Source organism: Camponotus vicinus, unplaced genomic scaffold, assembly GCF_025532165.1.
Source record: "Camponotus vicinus isolate PSW18456_S1 unplaced genomic scaffold, iyCamVici1.0 SCAF_3, whole genome shotgun sequence".
In the NCBI taxonomy this organism is placed as follows: Eukaryota; Metazoa; Arthropoda; class Insecta; order Hymenoptera; family Formicidae; genus Camponotus; species Camponotus vicinus.
The window spans coordinates 25,500,798-25,517,607 of NW_028141967.1; the positions used below are offsets into that span (position 1 = coordinate 25,500,798).

The window sequence follows — 16,810 nt, forward strand, 5'->3', positions numbered from 1 at the left end:
ACGTATATATATGTATAAATAACATTTTGATATTCCATTATTTTATTGATATTTGTACATGGGCAATGTATGTTAAATTTTATAATTTTAATAATAATAAGCTGTGTATGTATGCGTGCAATATACTGATATATTTATATATTCATACTGATATATTTATAAAAAAAGAAAAAATCAAAACAATTATATATTTACAAGATGAATCGCGTCTATTTGAAACAAAGATCGACGATAAACTAGTTGTAAAGATTAACCAACATGTAGTAACGTAATACGGCTCGAGAAATGCTGTTCCATCCATAAATTTTGCATCTTTCCTCTCTTCAATTAATTTCGCTTGTACAAGCACACTGATAATTTCAGAGTTCAACTAATAATCGAATAATCAATTAGAGATATTTAGAGAATCTATAAATCCTCTCCCTCTCCTTCCCGGAAGAAAGAACAGGCTCGTTATACATTTACCATTTTTGCCATTTCGCTGATAATGACGTTCAGTACATATGATAACGATTATCATATGCATATGTAAATCTTTGTAAAATACGATCCGTTCCGCGCGTGGAAACACATAGAGAGAAAAAGGAACCACGGAGATTGTTATAGTCCAACATAACGTGCCAAAGTACGAAGGAAAGAGATATTTTAAACATATCGGCGTAAGATAACTCGATAAATGTAACGTCGTCGTGCAAATCTGTGCCTGTAAAATCATTTTCGATATTAATTAATCCGCCACTTTGCGCTCGCTCGCTCGTTTAATCGAAACGAATTGCGCGATATAATTCAACGCATTTCGAATGATGAAAGATGTAAAAAGAAAACGCGCTACATCTTTTTGCCTTCTAAATCGCACAAATAGGTTATTTGACCAATTAAGGTAATTATCCGAAACAAAGTACTATTTTGTCTAATTTTATACAATTCACTTTTAATATTCTAGCATTTCAACTTTCAATTATGTAGATTGACTTTATTAACTTTGTAGATGGATAGATAAATTGTCTCTTACGTGTGCATTATTTACATACAGAATTCAAACATACGATATGTCAGTTTTATAGATATTTCTCGTTGATAAAAAATGACTTTAACAAATAATAGCTTGCGTTGCGTTCGAAATTAAAACGCATAAGAAATAAAAAACACACACATATGCTGTAAAAAATTAAATTCTACTTTATAAGATTACATTATCGAAAAGTGGCACGCTTCTCACACACACGATATATATTTTAATACTTTCGCGATGTCACAGCTCTAGATTGTAGATTGCGATCGAATCGCTTAGATTACACAACACGGGCTTACTGTTTAAAAATCGGAGCAGAGTGGCAAGTTTGGTCATAAGTCCGTATCGATAATACGTAATAATTGATAAACGTCTACACGTGAAATTATATCGCGCTTTCTTCATTTCGTAACATTTTTCTTTCTTCGTAAATCTTCTCTTTCTCGCGTGATGCAAGTTTATAAATAGATAAGCGATCAAATTCCAATTATCCTTTTACAATTATGAATTATATGCACACATATTTTATTCCGACAAAAATATATATCTACAAATTACAATATTCAAATTTAAAATTATACATTCTCTTATTGCAATATATGTAATAGAGTTGCGTATAATAGAATAAATAAATTAGCGGCACAACTAGTCGGGATCCTTTCAACTTTGCTTTGTCCTGTAACGTGTTGAATGCGTCAAGTATAAGTTTGCATTCGCATTACATTTCCATTGTTGCGCGCAACTTGTCAATCTCGACTTGTTCATTTTGGCTCGTTTGTTTTAAATACTCTCTCGCATTTATTTATTCACAAAATTTTATAACATCATCGCCAATATTCATATATTCTCTTTCCGCACGACCCAACTTTATATTTAGACTTTTTATTACAATTAATTTATATATTTATCTCCATGTAACAAATAAATCTCCGATCAAAATTCAAGCTAAAATGTCTGACAATTATGATTCAAACGGATCAATGAACCTAACGAATCGATATGTATTTGGATCTCGTGCTAGTTGGCCGGAGAATGAAGAAGATGATGAGAAGAAGAAGAAGAGCAAGAGGAAAATGGGGTTACGGAAGAGATGGGCTACAGATATGCACACACGCGCGATGTCATATAATCTTATCGTCGATCGCGAGTGATTCAACTTTGAACTTTTCGTCGGACGAAAATATACCCACGGATTCGGCTATCGAAGTGGCACGACTTGAACGAGAACGCGCATATATAACGAAACGATGATATTTTCGCAAAAACATTTTGCCAATTTCCATTCGATCGAAATTATCCGTTGAAAAAATGGCGAATAAAGACGATCGGTTATCCGTTTCAAGCGTCGGTCAATCTACGCAGTCTGCAATCGTGCATCTTTACAAAAATAATATTCGAAAGAGAGACGAAAAAACTGATCAAACTGCACGATTACAACTTGAATTGCATCAGATACACAATAACGTGCATTTCGTAGCGTTACAAGGGGTAATGGAAAAACCCCCCGTTTTAATGCAAGTACATATGTCAAAGAATTTACTCTATAACATATATATGTAAAATTTGACGTTGTCGATGTAACGTAAAAAAAAGTTTTGCACCATCGATCGTAATATCGATGCGGATTTAACGATGAATTTAAGATGGACGAGTTAGCTCGGACGGGATAAAGTGTCAAAGAGACTTACTCATCGTCCGGAGCAACGTCGAAAATTACAGAGCGAGCTGACAATTCCAGATCGGTAAATCCGCCCACAGCTGGCGTGGCGTGTAGCGTGGAGAAGAGCACCACCATTTCATCGCTCAATTGCATCCCGTACACCACGAGTGCACTTTCCATTTAGACGATGACGACGGTTTCGCCGCAGCGTGATCAATCGCACCGCGCAAAGGCATTACTGGGATGCGCGCGTACACATATACACCCACACGTGAGAATGAGAAAGAGAGCGTAATCGCCGACACACTCGAGCGAACCATCACACCGCCGTGTACCAGTCTGCGAAGATGCACTGTGAAGAACCGGCGTAATCTCGTTACGAAGAAAGGAAGAGAGAGAGAGAGAGAGAGAGAGAGAGGGAGGAAGGGAGAGAGAGAGAGAGAGACACCGCACGCTACGTACAAGCGCGATTATTTACGATACCATCGCGATACGAAGAATACATCGACCTCTGCATCAATGAAATCAACACGCTGGCGGAAATGCAATTTTGACAAAAATGCAAACAAGTTTAACAAACCATGACCGCGATATCCATTCTCGCCAAACAGATAGCGAACAAGAGAGAAAGAAAGAGAGAGAGAGACACGCACACTTTTAACCGATATTACAATCGTTCCACAGAGAAACGTACAAACGAAACACAATGGCACTTTGATGATGAAACTTGCGGGATTCGGCGGAAAGATAGCGACGAGTCGAAATTGCCGAGAGTCACCGTCCGAAATTACAGCGCACAAAGACGTTCCCGCACGCGTCGTTTTCGCGTCGGTTCTCGACGAGATATTCCGACGGAATACGGCGCGACTTTTACGCGGCGAAAACGAGGCGAGCGCTGGCGAGGAGAAACGTAGCGGATCCGTGCGGTCTCGACGCGTTTAGCAGCTCCATCTTGCCTCGACTCGACTCGGCGGCGGCGGCAGCGACGGCGGCCGTAGCGGTGGCGGTGGCGGTGGTGGTGGTGGTGGTGGAGATGGAGGTGGTGGTGGTGGCGGTAGTGGTGGCGGTGGTGGTGGCGGCGGTCGTTGGGCGCTCTCCGAGTCAAGTCCCGCGCGCACACGTTCCTTCAAGTCGTTTGCTCGCTCATTCGTTCGTCCATCCGTTCCTTCTCGGTCCCTCCGTCTCTCTCTCTCTCTCTCCCTCTTACACACACGTATACACGCGCGAGACTGGCGAGGAAACGTACACGCTCGAGCCACTCTCACCAACACGACAAATCCATTGTGAGAGAGAATTCCTGGCGGCGCATTCCGCGTGTACGTAAGAGTACGGCGGCGAAGAGAGCCCCGTGAGACAAAAAGTAAAAGAGAGAGAGAGAGAAATAGAATCCCCGAGACACGACTCTGCTCGGACTCGAGCAACTTGTGGACGTAACGCTCGTTACAGGGGCAGAGAGACGGAAAGTGGAGGCGGAGGTGGAGGAGAAGGAGAAAAATGTACTCTCGCGAGGAGGGGACGGGGAAGAAACGGAGAAGACGTAGGAGAAAGCAAAAGTGTGCGCGGACGTACGTCTAAGGGAGGCGGGAGGCAAGCGAGGGGAAACAAGGGGCGGGGGAAAAAGAAAGGAACCGATATACCGGAGGGACCGAGAAGCGGGGAGAGGAATTAACGCATGCCAAAGAGAGGAGGAACGACGGAGGAAGAAAAACGTGAGAGGAGGGAAGGGAAAGAATCGTGTATGGTCGTCGTATAAATAGACGAGAGGCGATATAGTATAGCTCTTGGGACAGGTAGGGATGCTCGTAACGCGCGACCAACCGCTTCGCGCGCGCTCGCTTCCTACTCAGGGTGGGCGCAGCCGAGAGAAGGAGAGAGACGGAGAGAGCGAGTCACCGATACACCCGCGTGGCGCACACAAGGCCGAGCGACCGAGAGGAGAGGGTGGTGCGCACGCACGCACGCACGCACAAATGCGCCGACATAGTAAGCCGTCCGAATTTACTCTCGCGTTCGCGTACAAATGCACGCGCGCGGGTATTTCAGCTTTACGACTCGCGATACGCGTGCTCGTAATGCGCCATATATCAAGGAGAATCAACAGGAGACGAGAGAGTCTACTACGGGATCGCGCTACCTATCCTCTCCGTTCCAGTGACCGGAATCGTGGTGTCTCGTTGTTTCTCGGAGCGTGTCGCGTGCACCGATATGACAGTGTCGTGTCCCCGAGGACGGTCGCTACGCGGTAGTCTTTACCGATCGGGAAAATTGCGCGCGCGCGGCCGTGACATAAGGCTGATGGCAGAGAACGAGACGTAAGCGCTTACGTCTGTCGTAGTCGTGGACCTAAGCGCTTACGTCTCGTTCTCTGCCATCAGCCCAACAACGGCAAGGACGCGCGCAAGGATTAAACCGACGGCACCAAATTATCGACATCGTTATTGTCGTCACCGCGTGCTTCGCGATGATCCTTTCGTCTCCCGCGACGTTTCCTCCCCTGAATCCCCTTCTACATCCTCATCGATGAATGTTCCCCACTCTCCCGCTCACTCGCGCGCGTGTACCGACTCGAGATTCGATTGCTCAACCGAGCCGCTCGCGATGAACCGAACATAACCGAGTACACAGCCACATGTGAGTGAGTGCGCGCGCGCGCGCGCGTACGTATAGCGTACAAAGAAACATACGTCGCGTATCTCGCGCCGCTACTATTAATCCGATGCCCTTGCGTCTTGTCCAATTTCCCGGCGCCGTCCCCCTCGCCTCCTCCCGCCACTATCTTGGCCTTTCTACGATATCGGTTCTTTGCTCGTATCTACGTTTTACTCCGAGTCTGGACGAGCCGAAACGACGCGCGCATTTGCGACAACCAAAGCTGTCACACTCACATTTGACGTAACACGCGCGCACACGCAAACACGCACACACACACGCAGATATATCGTACGTACGGCAGAGCCGCGCTTACTCTCGCTGGTTGACATGAATCTCGCGTCCGCGTCCGCGTCCGCCTCCACGCACAGACTCCGGCGAGGCGCACTCACACGGACGGATGCACTTGCGCACGCTCGGTTATTCCGCACGCTGCTGACGCGAGTGGTGGCGGCGCAACGGCTCGTTCGACACGCGCGACCATCGATACTATTGTACATATATGAGAGCGTCCGAGAGAGCCTCTAACCCGGAGCAGCGCACACCTACGCGTACACGGCAACTAGCCGTCCGTCCGTCCGTCTGTTCGTCTGTCCGTTCGTCGTCACCGCAGGTCGTCGCCAACTTGTAAGCCTCAGGAGCGTAGTCGGACGCGTCGCGCTGCCCCGTTTCATAATTCTCCTTTTTCGTTGTTGAATAATAAAAATGAATAAATTCATCGATGCGATAGCCATTCATTTTATATAAAATGTGAAAAAATTCATATTGCAGGTGATTCAAAAATAATTTGTTGTAAATTTTAAAAAAGCGTTTTTTTATAATTTTTAAATACTATAAGATTTTTTCACGCAGCTTACTTTTTTAACAATTTAGAAAGATTAATTTTAAAGTTTATGGAAAATTAAATGTAGATCAACTTGCTCGACAAGTTTAATTATTTCTTTTTAATAACGTAACTCGAGAGACAAATATTCGCAGCTGCATAATACTCTAGTCCATCTTTCTTAAGAACTCGACTTTTAAAAGCTTCGAGATATTAATTTGAAAAATTAAATTCAAAAATATCAAGTGTAGATTAATTTTCTCGAGTCTTTAATAAAAAAAAAAGTGAATAAGGTTAAACTATTGCACCGAGGCTTTCAATTGATATCATATTTGTAATGAAAAATTACAAGTACAATATTTGGTAATTAGCGCAGTTGATGCACGCAACGATATTCCTCGTTGGAAGCGGAAATGGTATTTCCGTGATGAAAATATCGAGACGTGAAGAGTTTTTGAATTATGACAGATAAAGAGTGAGGTTTTGATAAAATGTGTGCTTCCCATCCAGACATATATATATACGTTTATATTTATATATATTTATATTTATATATATAAGTAGAGGATAACAATCTTATATATTCTTTTTAAGCAAACCAGTCTTACTAATATTACTAATTGAGAAATTATCACCCTACATTTTTTCAACATAAATTTAAAAATGTTTAATTTGAATGCACAAGCCTGCCAATTAAATAGAAATAAAATCTTTTCAAAAAGATGTAACGTAATTTGTTATTATTTGACTTATTCATATTGTTGCATAAATAATTGCTTTGTAATAGATGATAGCGGATAGAAAAAAAACAGATTCTCTTGCAGACTTTGTATTACGTTATATGTATATTTTTAGCAAGATGATTATGAATCTCTATCTTTCCTCTTTGTCTATCTGTCCATCTATCTATCTCCCTGTCTGTCTTTTGTCTTCTCTCCCTCTCTCTCTTTGTGAGCTGATTACACGCAGCTGATAGTCTCGCATCGACAACTAACTGCTAGTTGAATCGCGACAAACTATGAATCATCCAAATAGACCAAGTCATACGCTATTTCAGAGTTTCGATTTGCTTTCAAATAGTTGAAAGAATGATAAATCAAATTCAATTTATGAATTTATTATTATTATTGTTATATTCAACAGGAATCAGAGCATTTGATATTTCGCGTCATTTTTTCAAATGGCGAATCTTACTTGCTACATTTTTTATTTTTATAACTTAAATCATTTTAAATTCTCTCAACCATTTTTATTCGTTTCTTTCTTTGCTTTAGGCAAAATTTAATTTTTTAATTAAATGACGCTGGCATCTATTTCTCCAATTTTGAAAATTTTGAATTACGCGGAAAATAATATTTCTTGCTTATATTTTAAAAATATCAATTTAAATTTTTTGACAGATCCTCGCAAGAAACAAAAATTGAATTTTACTTTTTATCAAGAGTTATTTATTTCCTCTTATTTTATCGCATTCCAAGATAAATATGTATTCTTTGAAATTTGTTGGAAAATGGAAAATAAACTCACAGCTTTACACTTTATTATTTATTTGAAGAATATCAAGAATCTCTCTTTAAGCACTTGTTGAAGAGTTAAATGAATTTATGTATTTTTTTATTCTCCATCTGTCAAGTATCGCGAATGACATATTTTAAGGTTGTTTTAAGAAGCTAGACGAAATGGATGTATGACGTAACAATTGCCTCTCGTACGTTATGCGTGTAAGCGTTCGGATCGAGTTTGCGCGCACCACATATATTTGCACGTGTGCACATAGTAACTTACTACTGCATAGCCAAGTAGAGATGTTACACGCGAACAATCAACTTTATAATAAAGCCGGAAAAAGTAAAATAATATGAAAAGTTTATAGTTTAAAGTAACATTAATTAGGTAATTTGTTAATACACAATGGTAGAAATGATAAGACACGTAATAATTTTAACAGACCGTACAGTTGAGATTTTGATTAAAAGTATAACAAAAGGCCATGAAAATATTATCAACCGTTTTTGGAATTTTTGGTGTCGCTCCGACAATTATTGTACAACGGATATAAAATTGTGCAATGTTACAAGGTATACTTTTCAAGGTATACTTCTCCTCCTGCAATTTATTGTGAGAGAAAACGCGATCAAATATGTCAATTTTGTAACGCGTCAGTTTATGTAGGCATATAATAAATCTTGTGAAAACTTGCGACTAATGCAGATTAATTCAGTAAATAATTTATAAACTAGACAAGATAAAAATCTTGTATACGAGACGAGATTAAAATTTATCTTTATAAAAAAGTGCTTCGGGATAAAAAAATGATTCTTAAAAAGAGAGAGAGAGCGACTAGAAGAGTTATTACACACATACATAATAATAGTAGCGGTAAGGTAACGAATACCAATATGCTACACCACTCGATACAGCACCAGCAGTAAGATGCTGTTGAATGGGCCGCGGCCTATTGGCTGGTCTCGGGTCACGTGCACACGCTAGACATTCATTCTCCCCTCGCAACTGGTCTGCATATAATTTGCACACATGCCTCGGCTGCGCGCGCCCGCCATCGCCATTGCCGTCGCTACGATACAACTTCATTCTAAAATCACCGCGCAAAATATTTCAACACACTTTGCGTTATAAGACGAGATGAGTAAGAGATGAACGCGAGACGCAAATCGCTCTTGCAACGTTTCGAGAACGCCCAAGTTGTCCGCAAATAGCACGACTCTTACACCGACTCAAAACCAAACACCTTTTCTCCAAACTCAAACAAGCAACATTAACATTTTATATAAAAAAAGAGACGATATATGTAAAAACTCTGTCCATAATTGAATTAATTTTTACGTTATTTATAATTTTACATAGATATGAGAAAGAGACAGAGATTTACTCTACATGATTATGTATAATTTTAAGGACACAAATTGAGTTTGCAATTATTTTTTGTTTGGGAAATTACATGTGGCACAAATACATTTTTTATGCAATTCATATTTATGTAAATTTTTTGTATAAAGCTACAAATTTAATTAGAAACAAATTAAGTTTAATTTAAAATTATACATATTGTAAACATATCTTTTTTTATCTTTAATCAATTATAATGCCAAATTTTTTAAGATAAAGGTTTGATTGAAAGAAAAATATAATTTTTTTTTTCTTTAAATTTTGTTTAAATTACAGCACTCTCATACTATCTTGACAAGTGTTAACGTTAAACTTGTAATGACAGTATTATATTGATATTATGCGGCATTTACAAATATCGTGAAAATTTGAAGAATTTGAAAAAACAGTTTCGAAGGATCTAATTTGCTCTATTCAACTTTTGGAAAAGAGCTATTCAAACGCAAACAAATTATTTATTTCTTTATTATTTGTAAATATCTTAATTTTAGCACGAGAAATAATTTTAATTTCATCAGAATACACACATAATTAGTGCTAGGTAAAATATTAAAATTAAAAAATTGATGAATAGTGCAGTTGATTAGTTTGGCTTCTGAGAGATTCAATGTATAATTATTAATACTATATTGTACGATGAAATATTAATGGTCAAAATATTCATGCCGATCAACGAGAAGACAACCATACAATCTTGTATAAAAGTCTACTATTCGGATAGATTTGAGATTGCCGTAGATGACGAAGCGAGCGAGAGGCTCTCAAACGAGAAGCTAATAGTAAATTATACAATGTTGCGAGCGTCTCCCACTTATTTTGTACGTGCGGGAGTAGAGCTATTACACACGAGCATCCGAGTAACGTAAGTTTCTTTTTCTCTCCTTCTTCCATTGCATATTGCGGGCGCACGTGTATCGATCGCTACTTAAATCGCACAGTTACTCTTATCGCGGGACATGAGAGGATTCCAAAATTGCCAGCGCGCGTCGATGGATTGTTAAGAAATCGACAGTTGAGACGCGTACAGTTTAGCATGTTGAGATGAATGAAAAGCTGCGGGAGGCAAGAGAGAGAGAGAGATAGAGAGCGTGTCAAACGATTGACACAGCCGTCACGTGATTGCTGCCAAGTGCTCATGCGTTCCGATGACCCAAGTACGAAAAAAAAGAAAAAAAAAAAAACAAATTTAAGGGAGATAACTGACAGTATCTGACAACAGGTGACATTTACGATCGCCGTCTTTTCAAGCAGTGTTTATGGCGGACCTCATGCAGACTCCGTTATCTTACCGTCCCGCGAGAGCAATCGCGCGCGCGATTACGTTCGCGCTTATCTCGATATCGCCAAGAAATGCAAAAATGAATCGTTCCCGTCGATACTTGCACGCGAGTGCGGATAGTTGTCGAAGAATCCCTACCTCTCAAAATAACGACATTTTCTTCATCAATTCGTCCTGTGTCGAATGTGTGCCCCATCTCGATAAATATCATTTACTTGCATTTATTCCTCGAGACGCGCATGATTTTTGTAGAATTCAAAAAATATAGTTTTCTTCGTTGAGAATGATATCTCGATCACAGATTTTTATCGCTATTGATTCGTATCGCGTGTTATAAAAATGTAGCAGCAGAAAGTATCTCGAGTTAATCGCGACGACGTTGACGAGCGCGCGATGAGGATCGGTAAAGAAGTCGCGATTGTCCTTCCACGATGTCGCCTCCGCACCCCGTAATCAGTGGAAGGCTAGACTGCTCGGCAGCAGCATCGCCACATCACCCCTTCTCGTACGCTATTATTATAACCGATATAGAATCAATCGAAAGCCGCCGTACGCTCGCTTGCGTCATCCACGTATCTCCCGCTTATTACACGCCACGCTTGTATTCCAATTGGTTAACGCGTTCACTGTTCACGTCATCATTTTCATGTCTTCCTCGGATGATGTTTCAGACACTTACAAACGAGCCGTGTGTGCAGTAATGCAATTTATATATCGTGGCAAAGTTATATTTCTTTCGGGCAACATTCAGACGATTTAAATACCTAAATGAATCAAAATGAATTTTTCTCTCTCTCTCTCTCTCTTTCTTACACACACATATACACATCTTCTAATATATCGAGAAATATAATGACAAAAAAAGATGCAACGATTTAAGTAAAACAGGTTAAGTCCTCGTGTAAGTACATCACGAAAGATCTGTGAAAAGTTTCTTTTGGCCGAATTTCAAGTTTAGAAATTCATCTCTTAAACCTCTAAAAATGTTGCTACGGTATGTGAATATTTGTTGAACGTAAAGGAATTTAGTTATGACAATAAAAATGGCAATATAATATTTTAAAGATTATGTATGTACATATATATATATATACGTGTATGTGTATGTGTATGCGTACGTGTGCATGCACGCTCCAAAAATGGAGCTATAATAGTAGAAAAAGCAATTTGTATATTCGATAAAAGGACATAATTTTTACAAATAGCATTGTTATAGATTCAAGTTATCAGATTCAAGTTATCATATGCTTTTGAAAAAGATGAGCGCTATATCGCTGAAAAAAACTCGCGTGTAAAAAGCAACGATAAAATCGCCTGAATCGATGACTCGTGATAGGATGGACATATTTCTTATTATATTCATTAAATTCTTTAATTCATGAAACTTGATGTGTTCTTCACAAAACATGTATTTTTCAAAAGATGTTATAATTATCACAAACTTTGGCAAATTACTAAATTAATTTATTTCAAATTTAGGGATATTTATTCTACATGTTGAAAATGCGTTAAATCTCTTTTCAATGTTTTGTTTGTTATTGTGAAAAAAAGTGAATGATATTTTCATTAAAAGTTGTAACGTTCAAGTTTTGTGAGCAAATTAAGATGTAATAAATATTCTTAAATTATTCTTAAATTATTATATTAATTAAGTAAATAGTAATACATTAATTTTTTTCTCATATAAAAAGTCGCATGGACTCGTATTTTAATAGAACCTTTTCGAACGAATAATCGACACAGAGTAATATCATTTTTCATTATTTAATCATCCATCTGGAAAGGGGAAGGGGAAAGGGATATACACGGTGACACACCTCAATTGAATCGCGTTCAATCGAAATGTGACTCGTGACTCGTTCGAGGTGTACAACGCTGAGGATCAACTATTTCTATTACTTGCTATAGCGCAGATTAGCAATAAATGAATAAATTTTTAAGTAACTTGAGGTAACGCATTTTTACACCCTAATAAATATTGCGAAAAATACTTTTTATTTTAATAGAAGGAAAGGCATTTGGCGAGAAGAATCTTTTCGAATAATGCAACACATTCGAATAATAAAATAAAATAATCAAATATTTATACTTTACACATGAAATTCAATTTTGCTGATTTCACGTATAATTTCATATTTCTCGATCAAACTTTATAAATGATAGATGATTATTCACATTTCTGATTCGATTATAATAAATTTAGGCATTTTATTTTATTTAGATGTGTCACAGAAAATTGCAGAAACGTAATATCGTTACTGCCACAATTGTATGTTGTTTTTATTGATCTTTTTGCAAGGTTTGCAAAACTAACGATGGATGTATCATAATACATAATTGTAAAATGAGAAAAAGAGCTCGTCGTATAATTTTATTGATTCCGAAAGATTATATCCATAAATTCTTCATATCGGAATATGAAACAAGAAACTTTCAGCAGATATTCCAAGTATATTTTAACACGTGACATTTCACACTCAAAACAATACATTAAACATTGTAAATTTTTAAATTTACACTAAAATTTATATGAAACTTGGTCAAAATTCTTTAAGTCCTCTCTAAAAAACATGACTGATTTACAAATGTGAATATTTTATTCTCAGTGCTCGAAAAAATCCAATGTATGTATTATAATTGCACAATATTTGTACATGTTACATTTGTTGATAGACATTCTCATTACATGGATACATTATTTAAATATATTCGTGTACTTTTAACATTCCATTATAGTTTTTCGCGAATAGTAACATGACATGTGAGTCATAACGAGATAGGCATAGCAGTTTATGGAATTATGACTACCTACTATGGAATTTCTACCCCCCCCCCCTTGCTGCGCATGACAATATTCTTATCCATTGATAAGAATATTGTTATGCAAATTTAATTCATGGTATATATTTATATGAAAGTATCACAAAGCTTCTTACATACAAAGCGTCAAAAGTTGGTATAAATCCGTACTTGAAATCACTGTTCACTAGTGTGAACAAAATGCAAAATTTTTATGCTCATATCTTACGCTAACATTGTTTGTGATGCAACAATTTAATTAAATAGCGTAAACATAAATATCATTAAATCTCTTGTTATAACAAGTATTTCATGTTTTGTAAAACGTAAGATTGCATATTTATAATGTAATTGTTTTCAACAAAAAAGCTCAACTTTAACAAAATTTTGAAAACTATTATTTCTCAAGACGATAATTTTGTTTAAATTTTCAAATTTTATCTCGATTATTATATCATAATTACAAACAATAAAAATTGAAAAATATCAAAAAGATTAATTATTTATTTCGTTGCGACAAAAATCGTTATGACGAAAAATTTGAAAATTTACGAGTAGAATTCAAATTTACCGTAAAAAAAATAAAAGATTTTGTTCTATACTATATTCTCTTTCTCTTGTATGTTCTTTTAAACTAAATATTTATGTTAAAGATTGCATACATAGCTTTGCCATGACGATTCTGCTCCAGTTATATTCGTGTATACATCGTAACGATATAGTTATACTGTAAACGTGCAGTTTGAGCCGACATGTGCCTTTGAAAATATTTCATTCAATGTTCGCAGTGCCGCATGTACAGCATGTGCCAAGCATTGACCGTGGACAACGTCTAGCGCGCGTCTATTAAGCCTATTCCGTCGTCTATTAAAAGAATACCCGCTTGTAATCTTGCTATTACATGTACCTGCCGTGTGCTAATAACGCACACCTGTGTGCATGCGTGTGAGTACGCGGCTCGTACCTTTACGCTCGCGTTTGCGCGCGCACGCGCATCAATGTATGTGCGAGTAAACCACGGGCAGTTGCGTGTCGCCGGCGTCTCGACGCGCTTCCTTGTAGCCTTTGTGAAGCGTCGTCGCCCGCCCGGTTAGCAACAGATTTCACCAGGTTCGGACGAGCCGTCGAATAAGAAGGACCCCGGCAGCCGCGTGACTTGGAGAAGGGGGCAGAGAGAGAAAGAGCGAGAGAGGGAGAGAAAGAAAGAGAAAGAGAGAGTCCACCCGCTTTATTCCGAACGAAGGTGTGGGCACGCGAATCGATCCGCGAATACAGAACGAACAAGGTGGGCGAGCGCGCAATTGCTTGACGATTCTCGTTTAATTCTCTTTCTGCTTAAATGACACTTTGAGGCAATCGTCAAAAATATCAAAGTGAGAAACGTATCGGTTTTCGTGAAACATTGTTTGCGTTTAATACGATAATACGTTTTTTTTATAATCTTTTAAACGGAATAATATATTGTATCTGAAAAGCAGTGAATAGCAATCACTGATAGTTACAAACATAGCACTGCAAGTCAGTGAAATTTTTCTGAGAGAAAAAAAAAATCCATCCAGTGATATTTTAAAATGCATGTAATATTATACATTTGTGTGAGATAATGTTTTTTAAGCGATATATTTTGATAAAAAAGGTCGAAATTTTTGACCAAGAATCTTGTTCATTCTCTTTCAAGTTTATCATCACATCTTAAAAGTTAAGAAATGTAATATATGTACATTTTCTGAATTTAAAATCCAAAATAGATGGAAAAAATTTTAAAAACTATATTTTACAAATAGATATTTCCAATCATTATTATTTCTTCAGTGAAATACCTATTGAGACTCAATTAGTGGGATAGATCGAGGAGCAAAGTATTGATGATTTTACTAAAGATTAATAAAATACTCAATCATACTTATTTGATGAAATCTTGTATCGTTGGTTTAATTTCACAGTGACATTTTTACTTGATGAATTTAAGAGAGTACAGAGAATGCTTTATATTTTATATAAAAGTTGACAAAATTTGTTGAAATCATTTGAAATAAAACAAACTTTATATGAATATTTTTTAAATCCTATAATGTGTTTGTGTGCATATGTGCATATGTAAATACATGATACTAAATGTTAAAACTTTTATTAATATCAAGAAATTTTTAAGCTTCATTAAAATGATTGTCTGTAGAAACACAGAAGAAAAAAGGAAATGCAAGTTTTACAAGTCTGCAATTGACAAAACTGCGCGCATCAATTTTTTTGCATCAATCGACTGGAAAATTTAATTGCTTGAATTATGTCCACGTCCATAAGTTTTTTTATTTAAGATATTCTTCTCAAAAAATTGTCAATTTTTGTTATAAAAAATCCAACGTGTACTATAATCAATTTTACGAATGATGTATGAATTCGTGAGCCAGACATTCGAAAAATACGATAAAAAATCACACGTCTATAATATATTGTAAGCAATGCACTTTTTTTACACAATTACCTTTATAAAATTAAAAAAAAAGTTATTATATATTATATATAAATGTTAGGTTCGTGTATATAAAATGTTTTCATTCATCTCTAGATGGATCAAGTTTGAAGCTGCGGATGTATAACGATATATTTCGGAGAGATTACCCGAGTACTCGAGACAATGTCGAAGAAATTGACAAGCACTGTCTCGCGCAGCTTCAGCTGGATTTAGAGATGCCAAGATACGCATCTTCCTTCTCGATGCATTTACATTGATTTTATCGCGTATAGAGATTACGCCCACCTAGTTTGTCGCTCGTGCGTGTTGCATCAGTGACCCGTGCACGGCGAAAGTTCTTTTGTTCGTCGGTGAATCAAGATCTCATGCGCTTATGCGATTCGAATTTACGAAATGCTCTACATAAGGATGATTCGTGTAATACTATCGACATGCATCGCACTCCTGAATAAAATTACATTATCAAAATCGATTTCTCTCTCTCTCGCTCTTTTAACATTTATCAAATACTTTATTCATGTATGAGAAATTGTGTTTCTCGACGAAAAAGAAATTACACGTGAAAATATCTCATTAAAACATTGAAATATTTGTCTAGTTTTCAAGCACATTAAAATAAAATTTTCTTCTGGCGAGAAGTCTTTTTTTCACACACAAGTGCCTGAACTATATCTAGACCTTGTTTACACCAAATGTATATACGACGCGTCGACGACGAGCCCTACGAGCCTGATGGCATTTACAGTCTATGACGTTTAGCGTTAAACGAGTAATAAAAGAGTACAAGCTTAACCGTGGTGCCTGACGCACTCCGCGCGTGACCCTCTCTCTCTCTCTCCCTCTCCTCTCTGATTCATCCGCAATGCCGGGGCCGGCTCTCACAAACGCGTTCGATCCCGTGGAGCTCACGTGCCGTAAATTATTCGGTGAGAATAGCAGAGAAGCTAGAGGAGTTGTGCCGTGACGCATGCGCCGGCACGCTCGATGCAGAAATTAAACCTGCGACGAGAGGATCGCCCGCGATCCAAATAACTTGTCACGGAGAAACAGGTTTCCACGGGGTCACGCGCGCGCACACGATGCTGCACATCGTTATAGATATTCGCGAATAGACAGCGACGTCTAGTACTACGAATTTTCTTCGCGTAAAGATGATCCATTTTTCTCCTTTATCTAATCTAACAAATTCTTTATTACGAGACGAGAGG

The 16,810-nt window shown here is 37.7% G+C and overlaps 1 protein-coding gene across 6 annotated transcripts in view; it reads right to left on the reverse strand.

Annotated features, from left to right (window-relative positions):
* The window catches only part of Cic (Putative transcription factor capicua), a 47,001-nt gene that overhangs the window by 25,133 nt on the left and 5,058 nt on the right, over nt 1-16,810 (reverse strand). The window contains exons 1-2 of one of the 6 annotated variants that reach the window (XM_083094454.1): nt 5,638-5,916; nt 2,701-3,024 (exon numbers count right to left, since the gene is read on the reverse strand). The exons of 3 other annotated variants lie outside the window; for them this stretch is intronic. The gene's annotated coding sequence lies outside the window, so the exon portion shown is untranslated. Of the gene's footprint in view, nt 1-2,700; nt 3,025-3,325; nt 4,954-5,637; nt 5,917-16,810 lie in introns of those variants that run through there. 2 more of the 6 variants (XM_083094453.1, XM_083094452.1) reach the window with 2 other exon arrangements.